The sequence below is a fragment of the Fukomys damarensis genome, unplaced genomic scaffold (assembly GCF_012274545.1).
Source record: "Fukomys damarensis isolate Sample0158 unplaced genomic scaffold, DMR_v1.0_HiC HiC_scaffold_8, whole genome shotgun sequence".
Classification (NCBI taxonomy): domain Eukaryota; kingdom Metazoa; phylum Chordata; class Mammalia; order Rodentia; family Bathyergidae; genus Fukomys; species Fukomys damarensis.
Genome location: NW_022900920.1, coordinates 15,882,325 through 15,902,855, shown reverse-complemented (window position 1 = coordinate 15,902,855; position 20,531 = coordinate 15,882,325). Strand labels below are relative to the sequence as shown.

Genomic DNA, 20,531 nt, shown 5'->3' with positions numbered 1-20,531 from the left:
GAATCGGCTCAGGAGCCTGTACACAGGGGAAGGTCACACTGGAATGTTTAAATTAAACTTATTACAGTAAAGAGCACATTGCCACTAATCTTCCCCAAAATATCCGCCCCCCATTATAGGCTCCATGAGAGCCCGCCTCTCTCTTGCTTATAATATCAGATAGGTTTTCAGCAAACGCAGTAAATGAATGTGCCTACGAGGTGTGATACAGTGCATGCTGCTGCTGAGTGCCTTCCAATAGAAAGGCAGGCTCATTAAAACATTATAATGTGTCCTCATCCGCCTTATTTACTGAATTTGGTAGCATGCGACTTGTGGCTCCTTGTCAGGGTCAAAATGACTATGAAAGGTAAGCATTTTGAGTCAATTCAAGAATCATAGAAGCCACAACAGTACCGCTAATAACATTCACGAAAAAAATACTTCCAGAACTGCTTCAGAAAGTGGCAAGAACAAAGCTAGGGGAAGTACTTTGAGGGGAATTAATAAGAGTGTATCTTTTATTGTTAAAAAGAAGACTCATAAAGGGCTGGGGATTTAGCTCAGTGGCACTATGCCTGCCTTGCAAGGAAAAAAAAAAGGATTCGCCATATATTTTGATCACACGGCCTGCATGCGTGCACGCGCACACACACACACACCTATCTCTCTATACAGACACATCCAGCTCATGTTTGTGTCTGCATGTGGGTCTTTCTCTGTATGTACATGTACCTATATAATTTATACTGATGCCAGTGAAATTGGCTGCATTTTGCCAGATCTCACACGGCACTGGGGAAGCCCTGTTGAGCAGGACAGATGCTGTCCCCTCCTTTCTGAAGCACCCCCTTCCTCCAGGAGTCTCCCCAGCTGAGAGGAGCCTCTGTCTGAGCTTTGTAGCTGTCCATGCCCCGGTGTCACTGCCCTTCCCAGACACCTTTAAATTACTTGCATCCAACTCCGTCTCCTCTGCTGGATTGAGAGCTTCTCAGGGGGAGGAACTGATCCCCTGTGACCTCTGTTACTTCAGCATCCAGCCTGGCCAGAAGCCGGGGAATGTTGTAACTTGAAGTGGATTAGAGGGGAGCCTGGGAGGGCCTCCTTGTTTGGCTGCCTGGAGCAGGTGTGTGCTGACCCTCACCCTAGCTGTCTCTATCCATGCTCATGGGTAGCGGCGACAGGCAGGTTGCCAGCAGCAAGGAGAGGCCTCTTTGTGCCCTGGGAGAAGGGAAATATGAGGGGCAGTAGACATGACAGGAAGCTGCTGGCCAGCAACAGAAATCCCAAGGCAGCTGCGCATTTACTTGGAATTCTGAATGTTCTCTTCACAGGTGGGAGTCAGCCATAGTATGAGATTAACTGTTTTTGTGTTTTAATGGTGCTTGGGATGGAACCCACGGCCCTGCGCATGCTAGGCAAGCTTTCTACCTTTGAGCTACATCCCTAGCTCTTTAAAAAACTTCTGTTGTAAGACGGTCTCACTAAGTTGCCCAGGTTGGGCTCAAACTTGCTATTCTTATGCCTCAGCCCACCACTGTGCTGGGAAAACAGGCATATGCCACCACGGCTGGCTTGAATTTGACTTTTTATAAAATTGTGTTGGCCTAGGGATTTAGCTCAGTGGTGCCACCACCTGCCTCACAAGCTCAAGGTCCTGAGTTCAATCCCCAGTACCAAAAATACCACAACCAAAACAAAAAACTGTGGCCAGTAACTAAGGCTTACAGCACTCAAAGATTACGTAGAAGTTTCCAGTGAGAAGTTGAGTAGTACTCTCTTCGTTACCTTTTTCTCACCTCTTCCTCCTCCATGGTGCTCCCATTTGGTTCCCTGACATCCAAGGTTTTAGGGAGGCCCTGAGCCCTGAGGCTGAAGGTGCCCTCCCTTAGTCAGCTGGAAAGTGAGATGCATTCACCTCCTCCAGTGCAGCCATCTTAGTTGGGCTACTTCAGTCAGGGGCACAGAGGGGTACAGGGATTCCCTGAGAAAGGATGGAGGACCCGGTGGGATGGCTCTCCTGAGCCACTGTCCAGCTGGGACAGTGACGGTGCTTCTGAAGTCCCTTCCCTATTCGGGTCTGTTTGAAGTGACTTGTTCTGTTTTCATTTTGCCTAGACACTTCTTACATGCAGTAGACCACCTGGAGTGTCTCAGCAGATCCTCACAATGGCCCGTAGAAGGTGGGAGCGTTTCCCGGGTGCGTAGACTGAGCCAGTCTTGTCCTGAACCTCTCCCCTGGCAGAAGCTGAGTCCCCATGGCTCTGACCAAGAGTGACCACAAAAGAAAGGTTGGGCAGTGAAGCATAGAAGCTCTTGGTGCTGAGAACCTGGCCACCCGCCTCCCTTCCAATCACATCTCTCAGTGGAAAGATGCGGGTAGGAACCTAGGCTGGAAGAAGGCACGACTGGTATCAGGAGATAAAGGTCAGAAACCAGCGACGTCCTTGACTAAAGAACGAGTGGTTTGGGTGCCTGGCTAGTGTTGCTGTTCTCCAGAGTTGTACAAGTATCGTCACTGTTCTTAATGGCTTGCTGGGAAAGGGGCTGCGATTGGAGGGGGATCGGCTGGTTTGTCTTTGGTCACCCCAGCTCACCACAAACTGCAGTTGATCCTCATTATTCTCTGACTCTATACTTGTGAATTTGTCTACTCCTTGGCGTTATTCATAACCCTAGAGACAATACTTGTCGCTCTTCCTTGGTCCTTTGCAGACATGTTGCAGAGCAGTGAAAACTTGGAGAATCACCGGACACAGACATTCTCAGCTGACGTAGAACAAGATGACACTTGTCCTTTTTTTTTAAAGACAGAGTCTCACTATGTAGTTCAGGCTGGTGTGCAACTCATTATGTAGCCCAGGCTGGCCTCAAGCTCACAGTGATTCTCCTGCCTCAGCCTCCTGATTGCTAGGATTACAGGTATGTACTGCCATGCCTGGACTTAACACTGCCTTCTTGATGTTTCAACTTTCATACTGTGAGCAAGTGTCATTTTCATGGTATATTTGATACCTTCTGGTGCTTCTGTTGTTGATTTTGCTCTCTAAGATGATTCCCATGGAGAGTGACGAGGTGTTCTTTTGGGTAAAAGCAGACTTGAGTGTGCTGGAAGTTAGAGCAGCGTGGCTGTGGTGTGAGTCACAGTGCACGGGCAAGAGTCTAGTGCTAGTGAGCGACTTCTGTATGAAGTAGGATGCCTTTAGACAGAACCGTATGTGCCCAGGAGGTTATGTTTTGATTGATTCACTGATGGCAGTGTGGCGCCCAGAGGCTCATGGGAACCTGACCCATCTTGTCCCTGGGAACAGCGGTTCATCATGGTCTGGTGCACTGTGTGCAGACTTTATGGACATTACTGTTAGCAGCAAGCAGCAACTGGATATAACAGACAAATTGTTGGAGCAGCTCAGAGGAGAATTCTTAGTTAAGAAAGTGTGCTGTGCTGACTTCACACCTCAGGATTGGCTCTGCCTCTCCACTCCACCAAAGGATCTTTCTTCCCCTCCCTACTAAGAGTAGAACAGAGAGGGTGAGGTAGGGAGGGAAGGGGAGGAAAGCTGGGCTGTCCTTGTGGGAGGTTTGCTTCCCTTCAGAAGCAGGTTGGTACTTCAGCTTTTGTTTTTGGTACCAGGAATCGGACTTAGGACCTGGCACTTGCCAGGCAGGCTAAAATGTTGCTTAAATTAAAAATCGTAATGCATTTATTAAAATTTAATTATTTAAAAAAGGAAAAAAGGGGAAGCTGGCATGGTGATGCATGCCTGTAATCCCAGCAGAGGAAGAAAGATTGCAAGTTTGAGCCCACCCTGCACAACTTAGCAACTTAGTGAGACCCTGTCTCAAAATTGAAAAAAGAACAAGAAAGGCAGGGGAAAGGCCTGGGGTTCAATCCCTGGTACTGCAAGAAAGATGTTGGGGTGGGGAGGGGAAGCAGGACCTTTTGCTAGGAGAACAGAGAGTAGATCTTTCTCGTAACCTTCTCTACCCTGCCAATTCTTTTGATACCAGACTCTTAAATTTCTAGTCTTCTTTCTGAATAGTGAAAAGGGGAGATGATACTCTGCCTAAAGTGTTTTCTCAGATGAAAGGACAGGGATTTTGACACCCCTTCTCTGTTACCAAAGCTCCTGGAGGAGTCTTGTGTGCTCCCGTCTCCAGGAAGGGCCCGCGGAGCTGCTTGGGGAGGGAGGTTGGATGTTTCCATCTTGCTTATGGCATCCCTGTTAACCCAGAAACCCGGGACCAGATCTTCTAGAATGTTCTCCCAGTGAGTAGATTGCCTCTGGTCATTTGTTTTCTCATCTCTTCTGTATTTGAATTAAAAACAACAATAAAAAAAAAAAATCCAGAATGGTTTTCCATGTGTAGCCGTCCAGCTGTACCATATGCATCAGACAGAGAGGAATGCTGTGCTGTGACATTCAGGGGCCTCGTGCGTGCTTCCCATGATCAGGAATCCAGACCAGCATTGCCTTAGACCTGGAGGATTCCTGTCAGCACAGCTGGGAAGCTACTGGCATGTGCATTAGAATACCCTAGTGACAACCAGATTGCTGCTCTGCCTCAAGTCTCTGCCGAAGAGGTCTGGGGAGCGGCCTGAGACTGTGCTGCTCACCAGTCCCTGGCGATGCTGCTGGTCTGCAGCAGTGTGAAGCACCTCTAAGCGGAGGCAGTCTTGTCCTGGTCACAGCTCCCAGACTGACAGCCTGGTCTCCCAGTAGCTGGTGACGGGGACTTCTGACCTGAGGGGAGGCTAACGTTCCTGCTCAGTGTCACAGCCTCACGAGAGCATAGCCAAACTCAGAATCCGAGCTTAACACTTGCTGATGGTGGAAATACAGGGAAATCAGGTTGACTTGGAGCATCTGTGCTTCCTGCTCTGGAGTCATGTGGGAATTTTATTTTTTATCTGTTTGTACACTAAATTATTTTTGTCTTTGAGCTATAGGTAGGCAGAAGTGGGGTCAGCCACCTCTCAAAAGTTGAACCCTTATTTAGTCAGACAATTAAAAATTGAATCACAAAGTACAAGCGTTGTTATTATCTTTTTAATTTAGAAAAGGGATCACCCAATTCTGACTAGCAGAATTCCTTTGTACCATGTAACAGCTACTTTGATGTTCATGTGTTGAAGCTATGATCCAGTGCCTGGGGCACTGAGTAAGTGGGGTACCTGGCATATTTGTCAGAACCTCTGATTTCCAGGGTCCAGATGGCTCCTGTTGGGCTGAACATGAATTGCCACACTGGCAGTTGTCAGATATTGACAATTTCTTATGGTTCAAACTAACAGAAGACTTTGTTTTTTGTTGTTGTTGCTTTTTATGATTCTTGAGCTGCTTTATCTCTGTAGGTTCTTGAGCTGCTTTGGTTCTGTGAATAAATAGTTAAGTCTTGGGTATCTGAGATCAACTCTCTGTCTCTCATATCCTCTGTATCCTCTTCAATAGTGGCCTGTCCCTGGGATGCACCTGGACCAAAAGTCCACGGAGCTCTTAATGATGATAGTGGGTATTCGTGACCTGGATGTTCTAACCCAGATCTTCCTCTTTAGTTTTGGGATAGTGTTGATAACTTTTCCCTAGTTAATATTTTCATTCCAGCTTAAGTTCTGCTTGAGCCAAGCTTAAAAATAACTTCTCGGGCTGGGGATTTAGCTCAGTCACTCCACCGCCTGCCTCACAAGCACAAAGTCTTGAGTTCTATTCCTGGTACCAAAACAAAATCAAAAACAAAAAAAAAAACTTCTGTCCACCACGCAGATACCTTTAGAAGGGGAGGAGGACAAAAAGTTACAGGGAAGACTGACCAGTCAGTTCAGAGTTAATTGTGCAGGGGACCCCCGCCCAACACACACACACACACACAAGAAACCTTCAGGTCAGCATGTTTGGAGCGTTCACGTTCTCATAGGACCTGGCTGGTCTTTACATGCGAGTGGAGCTGTCTGCAAACTGGAAATGTCTGGATGTGCCTGACTGGGAGTTTCCAGCCAATTTGCAAGCCTCTTTCAGCACCTTTTTTTTTTGTTTGTTTTTTTGTTTTTTTGTTTTGTACTGGGAATTGAACTCAGACCCTTACGCTTGTGAGGCAGGTGCCAGAACCATTGAGCTAAATCGCCAGCCCTTTCAGCACCTTCTTTATAGTGTTCCAGTGGCCCCAACTCAGAGCTTGTCCCATCTCCCAGTACTGAAACTCATTTTACCAAATTTCAAGCTTCCATCAAACTGCTTGACCCCTCTTCTCCAAACCAGCAATTTCAGGACACTTTCTTTTTTCTAGCCTGCTTTTCACTTTCGGGCAGTGTCTCTGGCCTTTTGCTTGCCTGTTACATGATCATGTGCAAGTGGGGATTGAAGAAGAAATAAGCAGGAGGCCTGTGAGGAAGAGGACTGTTGTGCTAAATGCTTTCCAGATGGAGATATGAAATAGGAGATAAGATGCTGCTGCCCATCTGGCCTGACAGGACACGATATGTTCAGCTTACACCTCAGGGCCCATTATCACCCTTCCATGACAGCCTGGGCCTCTGGTGTCTGTCCACGGACAGGGCTTAATTTGGCAACTCCAGCTGATCTTTGAAATCACATGTGAGAGAACCCCCTGTCGGGGAGGACTCAGAAGCCCTGAACAGGGAATCAAAGGACACCCATTGCTGACAATACCTTCCCATAGCTGGACTTTGTAGGGCATCTAGGCTGAAGGCGAGTCCTGGAGTGATATTCTGTTGTGTGTGGGTACAGACTGTGACTCAGTGCTGAGTGACTGGTGGAGCCGGTTGTTTGTGAGGACCTTGGCAAGGCACTGGATCAGGGATGGCAAATGGATCCAGTGGTAGTGGCTCCCCAGTGATCTGTGCTGAGAAGGATTCTGGGTCTGTGCACCAAAGCCTAACAGGAAGGAATGCCGTGATTGATTAGTCATGTCTGTCCTCCAGAAGTGGTGGTTTAGGCTCTCTGTGTTTGTCCACTCTGTCCTTAAAAAAGGAAAAGAAGTTTAAAACTAACATTTCCTTAACCTTCCGAAAATATAAACACTCTACATGAATTTGAATTCAGCATGCATCTTATTATAATAAGGATTGGAAAACTTTGATTAACACCTTAAATGGAAAATGAGATCAGGACACTTACAATTAGAAGGGCTTTTGCACACCCCAGCCCCTGACAGCATTATGGCTGCTAGAGGTAACAGGAGAACACGGTGAGGCGCCCCCCTCAACGCTCTGCTTTCTCTGTGGCAGATTTGGCAGCTGTCGGGTAGGTCCCCCCACACACCCTGTGCGCTGGAAATGGTACTGTGTGTTGTCTTTAAGATGTGAAGGACTTGCCCTCGTGAGAAAAACGTCTTTAAAACAGTCACTGCTGGTCACAGGGGACTCGGGCAGAGACGGAGCTGCCCAGAGGTGTTGATAAGCCTTTGCTGTCTTCCTGTCTCTGTCAGAGCAGATGTGCCTTGCACAACTGAGGGGGCGGAAGGGGATCCTACTTAACTTCTCCTTGGGTCCAGGTCCAGGGCTGGCTTTCTGAGTATGTAGCTTGGGCAGCCACCAAGCATGCCACACTCAAGTACCGTGCACCTGGTTCAGTTCTCTACTAGTTCTATTTTGGAGTTGTAGGCACTTTTAGAATATGAGCCTTGTGTTTCTTCTCTGCTTTCAACCTGAGTTCCATTTTGCTTGCAAATTATGTTGCTGGTCTTGCTGTACTTAGGCTCTGGCATGCCCAGAACAGAGCATGGCCGCTGCCAGTGGCCTGCAAGTTTAAGGATCAAGGGGTGGACCACAGGGCCTGCCTCTGTGGAGCACAGCTGTATGTGCCAGCTCTGTCTAGGGCCTGGAGACCCGCAGTAGCTGAGCCACATGCCTGCTCTCAGCTTGTGACCTAGCAGGGAGTAGGACATACTCGTGGGAAAAGTGGGGTGCTCAGAAGTGGGGTCCCTAGCTCAGCCTGCCTGTGCCAGGTGGGCACTGTTACCTGCTTTGGCAGAGGGAGGCAGAGGCTCCCCATGCCCAAGCAAAGCTACTGCAAAGTGTCTGAGGGACTTGTCTGCTGGGGTAAGAGCAGGAGCATCAGGTGGTTCAGAGCTGGCCTGAGGAGTCTGTCTGTGGTCTGGAGCTTTCCCTGTACTCCAAAGGCTCTGAGAACTTGGAGAGGATTTTAGGCAAGGGAAGGATTTAACCAGAGTTTGAGAGGGGTCATTTCAAGTAGCTGTGGCCTGGAGCAACAGAGTGGCCAGAAAGAGAGGACAGGGTACTGAAGAAGGAGGTGACTCACAGAAAGCGGGGATGAGGAGCCCTGGGGATGAGAGAATAGGAGTCCAGCTGCCCTCACTTCTGGTGCTGTGGCCTGGCTGCCTGGGAACACTGAGGAGAAGCATCAGGAGGACCCAGGTGTGCTGGGTGCCCACATGTTAGACTTGGTGTTGAGTCATCGCATTTCCCTGTTGGGACCTGACCCCTCCTTGGCCACTGAGCACAGGCTAAGAGCAGGCGGTAGAGGGAGGGAGGCACCATTCTTAATTGGGCTGTTGAGTCATCGTTTGTTGCCTTTGCCGATGGGACCAGGCCAGGGCAGGAAGGGTGTGGCCATGGAGGTCCAGGGCCAACAGAGGGAAGGGAGGAGGGAGCAGCAGGGTGGCCCCTCAGGAGCAGAACTGGTTTCAAGGACAGCTGGGTTGTCCAGGCTGCTGAGCTGAGGGGGCTGTGGCAGTGGGTGAGCCTTAACGGTGCTTTCAGAGGAGGGATTTGTAGTTCGTCGGTGTCTTCCTCAGACTCTGAGGCTCGTGGCTGTCATGGGGCCACAGATCTAAAGCAGTCTGTCCCTCTCCTCTGCCAGTGTTTCAGAAAGAGATTCCCCCTTGTAGTCTGATAAGGCATAGCACCCTTGATGGCACAGTGAGTGGCACAAGCCTGTATCCACGTACTTGGGAGGCTGAAGCAGAAGGATCACAAGTTGGAGGCCAGACGGGGGCAGTTTAGTGTGACCGTGTTTCCAAATAAAAGAAAAGCTGGGGGGTATGGAGCTCAGGGGTAGAGCCCCCACCGGGTTCCCTCCCCAGCACCTCACACAGAAGAGCAGTACTCTTAAAATAGCACAACCACAACACACACAATATACCTTTCCCCGGTTTGCATTAAATTAAATTAATCCTTCATGGAAAGTATGTGAGTGGAGGGAGGAGCCAGGCCAGTGTACGTAGTCTTTTCACTGACTTCAAAATGAGTAATGATTGGCTTCCAGAGAGACAGCTCCCAGTTTGCAGTATTCATTTTGAGGCATTCTTTTATAAAATAAATAATTTCAACCACTGTTCAGCTTGTTACAAATAACAGCCTGACAACTAAGGTGTTGCTCCCCTGTAAACCCCTGCTGTGCTTCTGCTGGGTTCTTCCCAAGCGCTTTGGGTGGTTTGTGTTCCATTGTCTTGGCTGGGATGGGTACTCCCGAAACTCCTGTTTTTTCTGCATTTCCATGGGACCCCAGGGGAGCTGACTGTAGGCTGAGGCTGGCAGCTGCCCTCTAGCACAGGATGCCAATCTTGTTGGCAGAGCTAGAGAAGCTGGTAGTGAGCAGGACATAGTGACACAGAAAACCCCTGCTTCTGTGGGTATTTACCCCCGGAGAGAAGAAATGATCCTGCGCCCCAAGGGCTGTGAAACCTCAAACCCCAGCTGCCACCTCCAGCCAGATTTCAGGCCCTCTGCTGAGTCATGTAATTCCAGCTCGACCTCCAGCTGAGAGCCGACCAGCACCCTGGGGACAGCAGCGTGGATGGCTGCAGAGGCTTATGTCCTCTGAAAACTGTTCCCAAGCTGTGGCTGGCTTTGCTACTCTTGATTTTTGCCAAAGGGGATAATCTCTGAACCTCTGGAGCCCCAAGCCTGTCTGTGCCTTTTGGATTTGGGGTGTGCTCCCGGGCTGTATACTGGCAGTTCCTTGTATGTCCAGGAGGGGATGCTCACCCACTACATGAGCGCTCAAAGCTATGGAAATCCTGCCGTGGAAGGTGTTTGCCTCACCAAATACCCAGGCAGGTTCCTTGGCTACTCATCAGCCTAGACTTTTCTCAGCTTCACATTTCTGGGGCAAATCCTGGAGAGTTTGCAAAGTTGTGTTTTAGATCTCAACTGAGTTTCATTGTCTATATAGAATTATTAAAAATCATTCTACAAAAATCCTCTCTTGCAAACAAAAAGCAAAAAGACTTGCATGGACGGAACATCTGAGCTGTCAATAAAAGCTGTCAGCAAAATTTGGTTTTGCTGGAACCCAGTGAGAAAAGAGTTTGAGGTCCTGGCCAGGCACTGTAGGCCCGGGGTGGGAGCCCAGAGGATCAGTGTGCTAGGTCTTTAATAGCCCATTTTATGTGTGTGGGAGGGTTGGGTAGGGTGAGTGGCGCCTGATGAATGTACCATTAAGGAGCCGAGTTCCATTTGGAATAATTCCCCTGTTGTGTCCCCAGCTCCTCCCCAGCTGCTCCCCAAGTGGGTCTCACTCCTCCGGGCCTCAGGACACATAGCTTGGCCTTCTGCCCCAGCTGCTCATGGAGTAGATCTTTTCACTGCCTCTTGCCAGGAGCAGACCAGGCTTTTAAGCAGATACAGTGCAAGCCCCCCTCTGTAGTAGCTGCCATGGAGAGCAGGGGTTGGGTAGTCTCTGCCCCAGCCATGGAGTGAGTTGCACTTAGGATGGTGTCAGTGAGGCACTGAGAATTTAGCCTTGTGATGCCATGTCTCCGACGATCTAAGGCTTCCCTTTGGCAGATTGCTGTTTATGTAACAGTGGGATGTGCTTTGTGAGGTGGGGCTCTCCAGAGGGTTGTGTATATGTGACTACTTGTTTCATAGGGTTTCATTTACATGCTATTCTGAACAAAAGGCAAAACAAAGTGGAGTGAAAAGCCTATCAGTGGTTGCAAGGGCAGGGAGTTGCAAGAGGAGTAATTGGGAGTGAGGGACCTTAGGTGATGGAAATGGCCTATCTCTCGGTCATGGTGGTGGTTACATACATGTCATTATCATAATCTATGAAACTGTACTATTTGGCTCTATGTAAATAATGCTTCAATTAAAAAAAGAAAAAGGACCAAGCTTACCCTAGGTCTAGAATTAATTTTTGGTGGTCTAAAGGAATTCCACCCTCCCTTTGTTTTCCTGGTACAGTCTGAGGACAGAGAGCATCACAGGTTCCCTTTGGCTCCGGCAGACAAGTGGTGCCCACTTGCTCCAGGTCTTTGATGAAGTCACCTAGCTCCAAGCTCCCACAGGCTGGCCTGGGTGATTGTGCCCTGGGATGTATGTTTCCTGGAGTCCCCTCTGCATGTAGCTTCTGAGTGTTATTCCTTTATGCATGTGAATGCTCACCAGCATGGACTTGGGCTACTCTCAGTCAGGCAATGTGTTAGGGAAAGACACAGAAGGCATTCACTGCCCTGCCTGCATGGAACTTCCGATCCACTGGAGAAGACAGAGCTGGAGTAAGCAATTAGAGTTGGATACGATTAGAGATGGTTAGAACTGGGTACCCCACTTAGTCTGAATAGCTAGGGAGAGTTATCTGAGTGGACCTGGGAGTCTGGGGGGAGAGATAGGGTCAGGGGGAGGAACAGCATGGCAGGGCAGACAAACCGAAGGTACTTGCATAGTAGCTGGAGCCTGGAGAGAAGGGAGTAAAGGTAGCCCAGTGTGTAGAGTTGGGCACTTGGCCATGGTGGGTCTCATGGTAAAGACTAGGGGCTTGGTTTTTGTTTCCTTTTGTAGGATTTTTTTTTTTTTTCTTTTTGTACCATGGATCAAGCTCAGTACTCTGCCTGCAAGGTAGGTTCAGTGGCACTGAACTAAATCCCTGGCCCTAGGATTTTTTAAACTTTATTTTTAAAAGTACAATTTAGGTTTATAGAAAAGAAAATGGAGAAGGTAGTATGGAAAGTTCCCATTTATCCAGGCACATGGTTTCTTCTGTTAACATTTTAACAAAAGTGTGGTGATTTGGTACAATTAATGAATAAATGCCGATACATTATGTTAACTGAAGTTCGTAGATTACTGTAGATTACCGAGATTTCTTTTCTTTTGAATGTCCTTTTTCTGTTCCAGGATATCCTCTAAGACACCACATCCAGGTTCTCTGTAGTCTCCTTGGGGGCTTCTTGGCTGTGGCAGCTCTTCAGACTTTCCTGTTGTGATACTTCTGCAGTTGTTTGGGAGGATGCCCCTTGTCTGATGTCATTTTCATGGTTAGACTGGGGTTGGGAGTTTAGGGGGAAGAGCACAGGGCGAAATACCACTTTGTCACATCACTGGGGGTCCTGACGGTCAGTGAGACTTACGACTGTTGGCATTGATCTTGGTTGCTTGGCTGAAGTGCCGTCTGTTCGGCCTCTCCCCTCGTTCCCCTTCCCCTCCTGCAGCCTCTGGGAGAAGGACTGTGTGCAGCCCCCCACCCCATCTGCCTCTGTTAGAGAAGAACAACTCCCTGAATTATTAACAGTTCTTTTGCATGGGTTTGTCTCTTTTTCCCCATTGATTAATTTTTTTCAGTCATTTATTTATGTCAGTATGGACTCATGGGCATTTATTTAAAGCTTAGGGCCATCATCTAGTACTACATTTTATTGTGCAGATTGCTGCAGATTTGGCCACTGACTCCTTTGGTTTTCTTTCAAGTCTGTCCAGAAGCCCCATGGCAGGGCTCTCTAGTGTGATCAGATTTGCATTTTTAAAAGATCTCACTGGCTCTATGACAAGGCAGGACAGGTTTCATGATTGATGGCCCCCATGCCCTGAGGTTCCAAGCTGGACAGGATGGGGGACAGCTGTGCGTCCATCACCTTAAGTGAAGCACAGCCTGCAGCTGCACTCTGTTCCTGCTGCTTTTAGTCATCAGGTGGTGCCCAGGATCCAAGGGTCCAAGTAAATCATATCTTTCCCCCTCCGATGGGTCCCTGGTGGTTTTCAAGGCAGGTGCAGCACCACTGCACTAAATCCCCAGCCCTCCTGGCTGTTTTCAGTGCAAGTTTCAACAATGCACAGATGGACTTTTCATCTGTCTGAAACAGAAATCACTGTTCCCCCAGCCTGGCCAGAATCTGGTCCTCATGATCATTCTGTTTGGTTCCCATTTCCAGCATGGCTTCTCGTGCTGGAGCTGGCTTTCTTCTTTGTGTCTTTACCAGGCACAGGTGGTTGGCCACAGTGTCCCCACATCTGTGGCTTTGTCTTCTCTCTTTGGTCTTGGAGGGGATCCGAGGTGCCCTGGGCACATCTTACTCGAATGACAGATGCACTGTTCTTACAAGCACATAGGGCGACTTCCCACAGCCTCCTGTTTCTCACGGCTGGCATGGTATGGCTGACACAATCCCACATTTCCAGGAAAATGGCTTTTCTCCAGGAGTTTCATGGCCCCCTTTCTCATGACTGTTGGTACTTATTAGATGGTGTGTCTGGGAAGGACACATGTGATTTGGGAGAGAGGAAAGGACCCACAGAGGGCTGTGCATTCTGCTGCTGAGACTAAGCTGAAGCAAGGAACTTAGCCTGGGAGAGAGACCATCCACTGCTATGGCCAGGCCCCAGCCTTCTCCAGCGTGGTCCCCTAACACTGCGATGTTCAGTAGATGAGCCAGTCCTGCCAGTCTGTTTGGGGATCTGTAGAGAAGTCACACAGAGAGTATGATAAGGACTTTCAGGAATGCAAGTCCAAAGCCTCTGCTCATTCCAAGACAGCTGCAGCTGACCTCATGGGCTTGTGTCGAAGAGCCTGGTGCATTGGTACCCAGGCCAGGTGACGTGGCAGCCCAAGCAGTGTCTTCTTGTCCAGAGCTGACCTCCCAGTCTCCCTGCTGGGGGACATTTGACCCTTAGGAGTTGGTAACTTGGAGATCTGGCCTAGTGCTGCCTGGATAGATCTGGAAGAAATGAGTTGGTGGTGGCAGTTGAGCTTCTTGCAGGGAGAAAGCTGCTTTGCTGCTGGTGGTGGTGGTCCAGGGAGTGACAGTCCTTGAACCCTGGCCCAGGGGAATGCTGTGGGCTTGGCTCACCAGGCTTTCTGGTGAGGTATCTTGTCCCCCTTGAGCATCGTGCTCTGACTAGCTCCCATCTCTCTACCAATTCTCCCCCAAGGTTTGAAATCTTTTCCTAGGCAGGAGAGGAAGAGCAGAGGCCTTCCCATGTTTCCCCCAAGCTGTGCAGATGAGCCCCTTGAAAAAAGCTGCGCGTCTTTGGATTTGCAGGTCTTTTGCTGGTGCCTAGCCTCAGCAGTTCATCTTGTATGCAGGGTCCTTTATTAATTTTTTGTATTCCTGTAATGAAATACCTGAGGCCTGCTAACTTTATAAGAAAAGAGGTTTATTCAGCTCATAGGTTTAGAGGGTGAAAGTCCGAACAACGTGGTGCGGGCTCTGTCATTCCCAGGCTCTTGCATTACATGGCAAGAGACAGGGAGTAGCCAGGTCTTTCTATGTCTGGTTTCTGTTCCTCTTCTTATAAAGCTGGGAGGATTCAGTAATGGGGACTCCAATCTAATGAACTTATCTAAACCTCATCACCAGCCAGAGTCTTCACCTCTTCACAGTCCCATTAAGTTTTCAGCCCCTTAAGGTCCATTAATACGTGGCTTTGCCAGTTACACTCCTGTATGTTTGAGGAGTGGGGTGGCACAAACCACATTCAAACTGGAGCCAGTCTGGGTGATCTTCTGCGTCTTGCCAAGGAAAGGTGTTGGGCTTTTGGGGCTGAGGGTCTCTGTGGGCTGGACCCTGTGCCTGGCAGATGAGGTATGATCTGGTACTGGGCTCTTGTCATTCTTCTACCCTACGATCTGCTTGTTCAAGAGATCCCAACATCACCTCCTGGTGAGATAGCTTGATCCCAGGCCGCTGCTCAGTCCCGAGTGTGGACCAGTGCTGCTGGGTGCCTGGTCCCGCTGGGTGTGTGTCCCAGGGGTTCTGTCTCACGGGTTCAGCCAGAGGCTGGGAGCAGAGGGATGCATTGCTTCACTTTCCAGGAGTCAAATGGAAAGTGACTTCCTCTTCTGGGTGGGAATAGGCGTGGGAGAGCATGGGGGCTCAGGATCCCAGCCTGGCAACTCATTTCTTCTCCCAGGAGGGGACTGGAATTGGAGCTGGCAGTGCAGTGGCCAATAGGGCTCTGGGCCCAGCTCAGTGGAGCACAGCTGGGGAAGCGGTGAAGCTTTAGTCTTGTGACCCCACCTGGGCCAGAGTCTCAAGGCCCCAGAGCAGTGTGGAAGGGAAGCCAACGCTGAGTGGGCTCAGCAAGAAGCAGATGGTGTAATGGGGATTGGAGGAACCAGGGGAAGGGTAGGGCTGGAAGGTTCTGGGACAGTGTGCGCCGCTTCATGGCCTGGATGGGGACAGCTGAGGCCAGAAACCCACCCTGCAACCCACCGTGGCTGCCCAGTAGCAGGTCTTGGTCTGGGTTGTGTACCTCAGGAGCCCTTGAGCTCTGTAGCCCTCAGACCTAGCAGGAGGAGTGGGAAGTGGGGTTGCCAGGAGAAGGCCGAGTCACTGAAAGCCCAAAGGAGGTGGAGAAATGCACCCGCAAACCAAAGGAGGATCAGAGGCAGGGTCCCAGGAAGGAGGAAGGACAGGATGTTCTTGCCAGAGCATACGTAGCCCTGGACTCCACAGGCCTAAATGTTTCTGCCTCTGTCTTGCAAGTCAGCTTCTAAAATCTGTTGGCTTCTGAGGCGAAGCCACAGGCTGCTGCTGTCAGGAGCGGGAAGGAAGTGATGAGTGCTTGCATCTAATGGTCCTGCTGTGCTCTCTGGTGCTTTCTTCTGCTTTGCTTGCACTCTTTGATCTATTTGTCCATCCATCTACTCAGCAGATACATCCAGGGTGAGTTCTGTGCTCTCTCCTGTGCGTGACGTGGTGCAGGAGAAGGAGCAGAGTTGGAGTGATGAGGCCATTGGCCCGTTTACGATCTGTAGGCTATTGGACAAGTTTCATGACTTCTCTGAGCTTCAGTGTATCATCTTTAAAATGTAGCTAGTAGTAACCACCTCCAAGGGATCATTGTGAAGAGTGAAATATATGTGCAGAAGTAGCTTTGTATTTGACAAGGAGTCATTTAATCAGTGTTGGCTCCCCAGACCTCCAGCAGTGCTGGGGTAGGGACTGGGGGGAGCAGACAGAGATGGCTGTTGTATAAGCAGACATAGTATAATGCAACATGCTAAACTCTCCAGTAGGGTTGAGAACAGGATCACCTAATTCTGCCTGGAGAGGTTGGAAAGTCTTCCCCGTGGAAGCAGCGTTTCCATTGGGTTTTGTAGCACAAGTAAGTGTTTAATGAGGGTGAAGGGGGCAAAGGTTCTTTGGGGACAGGGACTGCTCTGCCCCATCTCCGGGCTGTGGAGTGGCCCACAGATCAGGCAGCAGGTCAGGGAGAAGCTGGAGGGAAAGGCATCAAGGACATGTGCACCGTAGCACGTTAGCCCAGAGTGCTAGGCCGGGCCATGCATGCAGACTGTTGGGGTAGTGCTAGGACCCAAGAAGTGAAAGAAAACTCATGTCCTCTTTCCAGGGAGCGTTGGGGTGGGGTTTGGTTTTGAGAGATATCACGTGGCCAGGAGAGGTTGAATGGACAGGAGAGGCTGGAGGTCAGACTACATGGTCCAGGCAGGATCATTGGTGGCCTTGGGATAGAGAGGATCGGAATCTGGCTGGTGGCTCATTCACTCACCCGCTCATTCACAAATGTCTGTGGAGGAACTGCTCTGGGCTGGCCTGATGTCAGGTGCAGTGGTGACACTCTGACGCAGACATAGGTGACACCTTGAGAGTGACTCTCTAGAGACAGTGACTACGTGGCTGGTGTATAATTTGGCAGGAGCTGCCAGGACAAGTCACCCAGGGCCCTGGCTTGGCACTAGCATTTCTTCCCCATGGTGCCCAGGGCTGGGGCTCAGGGCAGAGGGTGCGACTTCCCCAGTGTTCCACCAGCATGGGGACCCAGCGTGTTCTTCTGGGCTCTGAGGCAAAGGATGTGTGACCCTTTGGGGATATTCCCACCTCACTTCCCACCTCTGTTTGTCTGATACTCATCTCATCTAGTGTCACTGTCAGGGGCTTCGCAGGACCCTTGTCCACCTTCCTCGGGTGTACACAGCAACTACGGACAATGAGCAAGAGCAGAGTAAAAAAAAATAAAAGGCACAGAAGGTTTCAGCTTTGGGCTGGGGATTTAGCTCATTGGCTGTGAGCCTGCCTCAAAAGTGCAAGGTCCTGAGTTCGATCCCCAGTGCCGCAAAAAGCAAACAAACAAAAAAAGATTTCACCTTTGATCTTGAAGCATTAAAATACACAAAGAAGCAAGCAAACAAAAAAGGGAAGTCTTCCAGGCTTGAGACCAGGACCTGCCCAGGGCTACTCTGCTTAACCACTGGGAGTTTCACATGATGGGGGTCCACACAGATACCTATGCTTATAATCGGCACTCGGCACAGCACACCCTTTACTAAGTGGATGTGTTGCTTTTCCATTTCATTAGATCCCTCCTTTCCATTCCATTCTGTTTGATTGGCCGCTCAATCAAGGACAGTATTCCCTGACACATGGAGTCAGCTTAATTCCAAGAGAGATGCTTGCTGCTAGGTTGGCATGTGGGACCTGCGGGGTTTCTGCCAGCAGAGACTGACATGTGTGCAGATAGACGTCATTGGGTGTGTGAGCCGGGCTGTCCTCCACCCTCCCTCCCTGTGAGCAGAACACTGTTTCAGGGCTGTCTGGCAGGACTCTGGATGGTACCTGTACCCTGCTGAACAAAGGAGTACAGAAGGGACAGGTCGGCGGCCTCCAGGCTGTGCTAGAATTGGGTTTCAGATTCTCCCTGGAGCTCACAGAATGGCAAGAGCTTTCTTACGCCTTAGGACAGCGGCTGACTGCAATCGAATACCCTGTGCCAACATCTCCTTACTGTCTACAACAGCCCCAGCACGCAGTATTTTGTATCCATTTTATAGGTGGGAATACTGAAGCCAGCACCTTGGCCAAGGCCACAAGCTCCAAGGGCCAAGCCAACATTTCGGGGAATCCTGCTGACCGAGATGCTCTGGGCTCAGTGTCCCAAAGATGCTGTGAGAATAAGAGGAGCAGGGACAGAGTCCTCCCCAGCCTAGAGGGATTTGTTATTCTTTCGCAAAACAGCTGCAGAGCTGTGTGTATTGATTACTTGCAGTGTGCCCAGCCCTTCTGTGCTAAGAGCTATCTCATTAAAACCCTATGACCTCCCTGTTGTGGAGGAGGCACTGTTGTTATTTCTACTGCACAGGTAACACCGAGGCACAGAGAACTGAGGAACTTCCCAGGGCCAATTTAGGGATTCAGGCTGTCACTGGGCAGAGTTCAAGGAGGTCCCAGAGCTGAGATAAGGAACTTACCCGTAGACTAGGTGTACAGAAAAATAATTTTCAGGACTAGTCAGTAAGAGGCACAGGAAGGGTTTTATTAGGATGGAATTCAAAAGTACACACTTAAAGAAGCAGAGTGTGGGTTTTAAGAGAGAGAGGCACATTATTTCCTGGAACTGGGAATGCTTATATTTCTTTTGAGGGGTTAGAGCCTCAGAAAAAGGTGGCCCACGCCACAGAAGGGCGTTTTACAGGTATGACCTCAGTTTAAATATTTTTTTTCATGTGGGTAATTTAAGCATTCTTTGAATTCTTTCAGCTTGTTTCTTCACCTTAGGATCAGGTTCCCACTGTACTTTCTCAAGCCAATTTATGGATTTTCAATATTCCTGAGGAGTTTGGGGTATGATAGGTCCGGAAGGAAAAGAGCCTAAATTAAGTAAGGGGATGTGATATGGGTTACCTTGGTAGCTTTAACTGGGCCTTGGTAGTTGTAGTCTCTAAAATACAATTTGTAGTTAGAATTTTCATTTCTGTTCTGCCTTTTATTTTTTTCTCTCCTACTTCAAAGTGAGTGAAACATTTCCTCTCTTGTCCATTAGTCTTTTTGACTTAGATGTGTGAGGAAGGGGCTAATTCAAATCCTGTTGTTGAGCACACAGTGTATTTTCCTCCCAAAACCACAAAGCAACCCGAGACCTGATCCTGGAGACAGTGAGAGGAGATCAGTGATGGGCATGTGAGGATTGGCCTGTGGAGGTTACTTCAGTGAGTTTCCTTAAGCTCTGGGCTCCGTTGGAAATGATTTTGCTTTCTGTCTTTCTCAAGTGTGTCTGTTTAAGTCCAGCTCTGTCCATCCACACATCCACCTATCCACTGAGATTCCTCTTGTGTCCTGCCAGGACAAGAGAGCACAACATGCTGGGGTCTGTTCCTCAGGCACGGCAGCTTCTACCCATTGGGATCTCAGGTAAAGCAGGGACCCTTCGTGTCTTTCTAGATTTTTTATTGTTTTGTTTTTTTTTTTTTTTGGTACGGGGGATCAAGGTCCTTGCGCTTGCAAGGCAGGCGGTGGAACCACTGAGCTAAATCCCTGGCCCCATGTCTTTCTAGTTTTGTAGCTTAAAGAGATAATGACAAATAGCAAATGAATCGAAGAAGGTAGCCCTGTGTGCTGGTAGGAAACTTGGTCAATGTGTGTGTCCAAGGAGTATGACAGAATTCAGTGGGATGAGGCAGTCTGGGGTCATGGAACAGTTGTTTTTACGTGCATAATTATGAAGGATCTGAGTATGTAAGGGGAAAATCCCCATCCTCAGACAGTTAGTGGTAGTTTGCAATCAGCCCCAGGCAGGCTAGGGGCAGAGGGAATTACAGACAAGGCCTCTGGCGTGGTTGTGGAAAGAAGGACTTATGTTTAGGGGTTGGTAGAACATATAAACACACGTGCATGTGCACACACACATATATACCCCGACACACTCATTCACTCTGCCCGCAGACAGTGTGCTATCAATAGATGTTCACAGCTGCTATTTCAGGCCCAGGGTCTGGATTTCTGTTCCTTCGTGGAGTCAGCAATTCCAGGCCTCAGCGCCTGGACCCCCAAATAGGGCAGCCAGTGTCAGGCTGTGTTGATGGCTTGGAAGGCCTGGAAAGAAATCTGCCCCAGAGCAGCCGAGGAGGGGCGGCCTAGTGAAGAGGCAGGGCAGGGCAGGGCAGTCACAGCACTGCTGGAACTGTGGGGTGAGGACCAAGAGGTTGGGGTTCCTGAATTCGCTGTTTCTGTGCTCCTTTGGGAAGCCTTTGCACCCCAGGGGACCTCCCTGGGGCCCTCCAGATGGGCAGGCTGCAACTCTCAACCTGTTTCTCCAGTCTGGCCAGAGAAACCAGCTTTGCCGTCCATTTTGGCAGCTGGGAAATCCCATTTCTGTTTACACCCCAGTGTTCTCCTTAAAAGGCCTTTTATTCCTAGTATAAAAGTAGCCTCTAAAACCAGTAAGTTTAAGCTTTAGAGGAACTCAGCCAGTGAACACATCAACATTTAATTCAAATCAAATGCAATATCAAAGCTCTTTTAATAAGAACCCAAACCTCTTCATAGTGCTTATGGAATTTTCTGTTCATCCTGAAAATAGTTCCCTGAGGAGAAAGATGACTTACACTGGCTGTGTG

General features: G+C 49.3%; 1 protein-coding gene across 3 annotated transcripts in view; it reads left to right on the top strand.

The window, feature by feature from the left end:
- Tacc2 (transforming acidic coiled-coil containing protein 2) overlaps positions 1–20,531 on the top strand; it is a 186,859-nt gene that overhangs the window by 84,180 nt on the left and 82,148 nt on the right. The gene's annotated exons all lie outside the window — the stretch shown is intronic.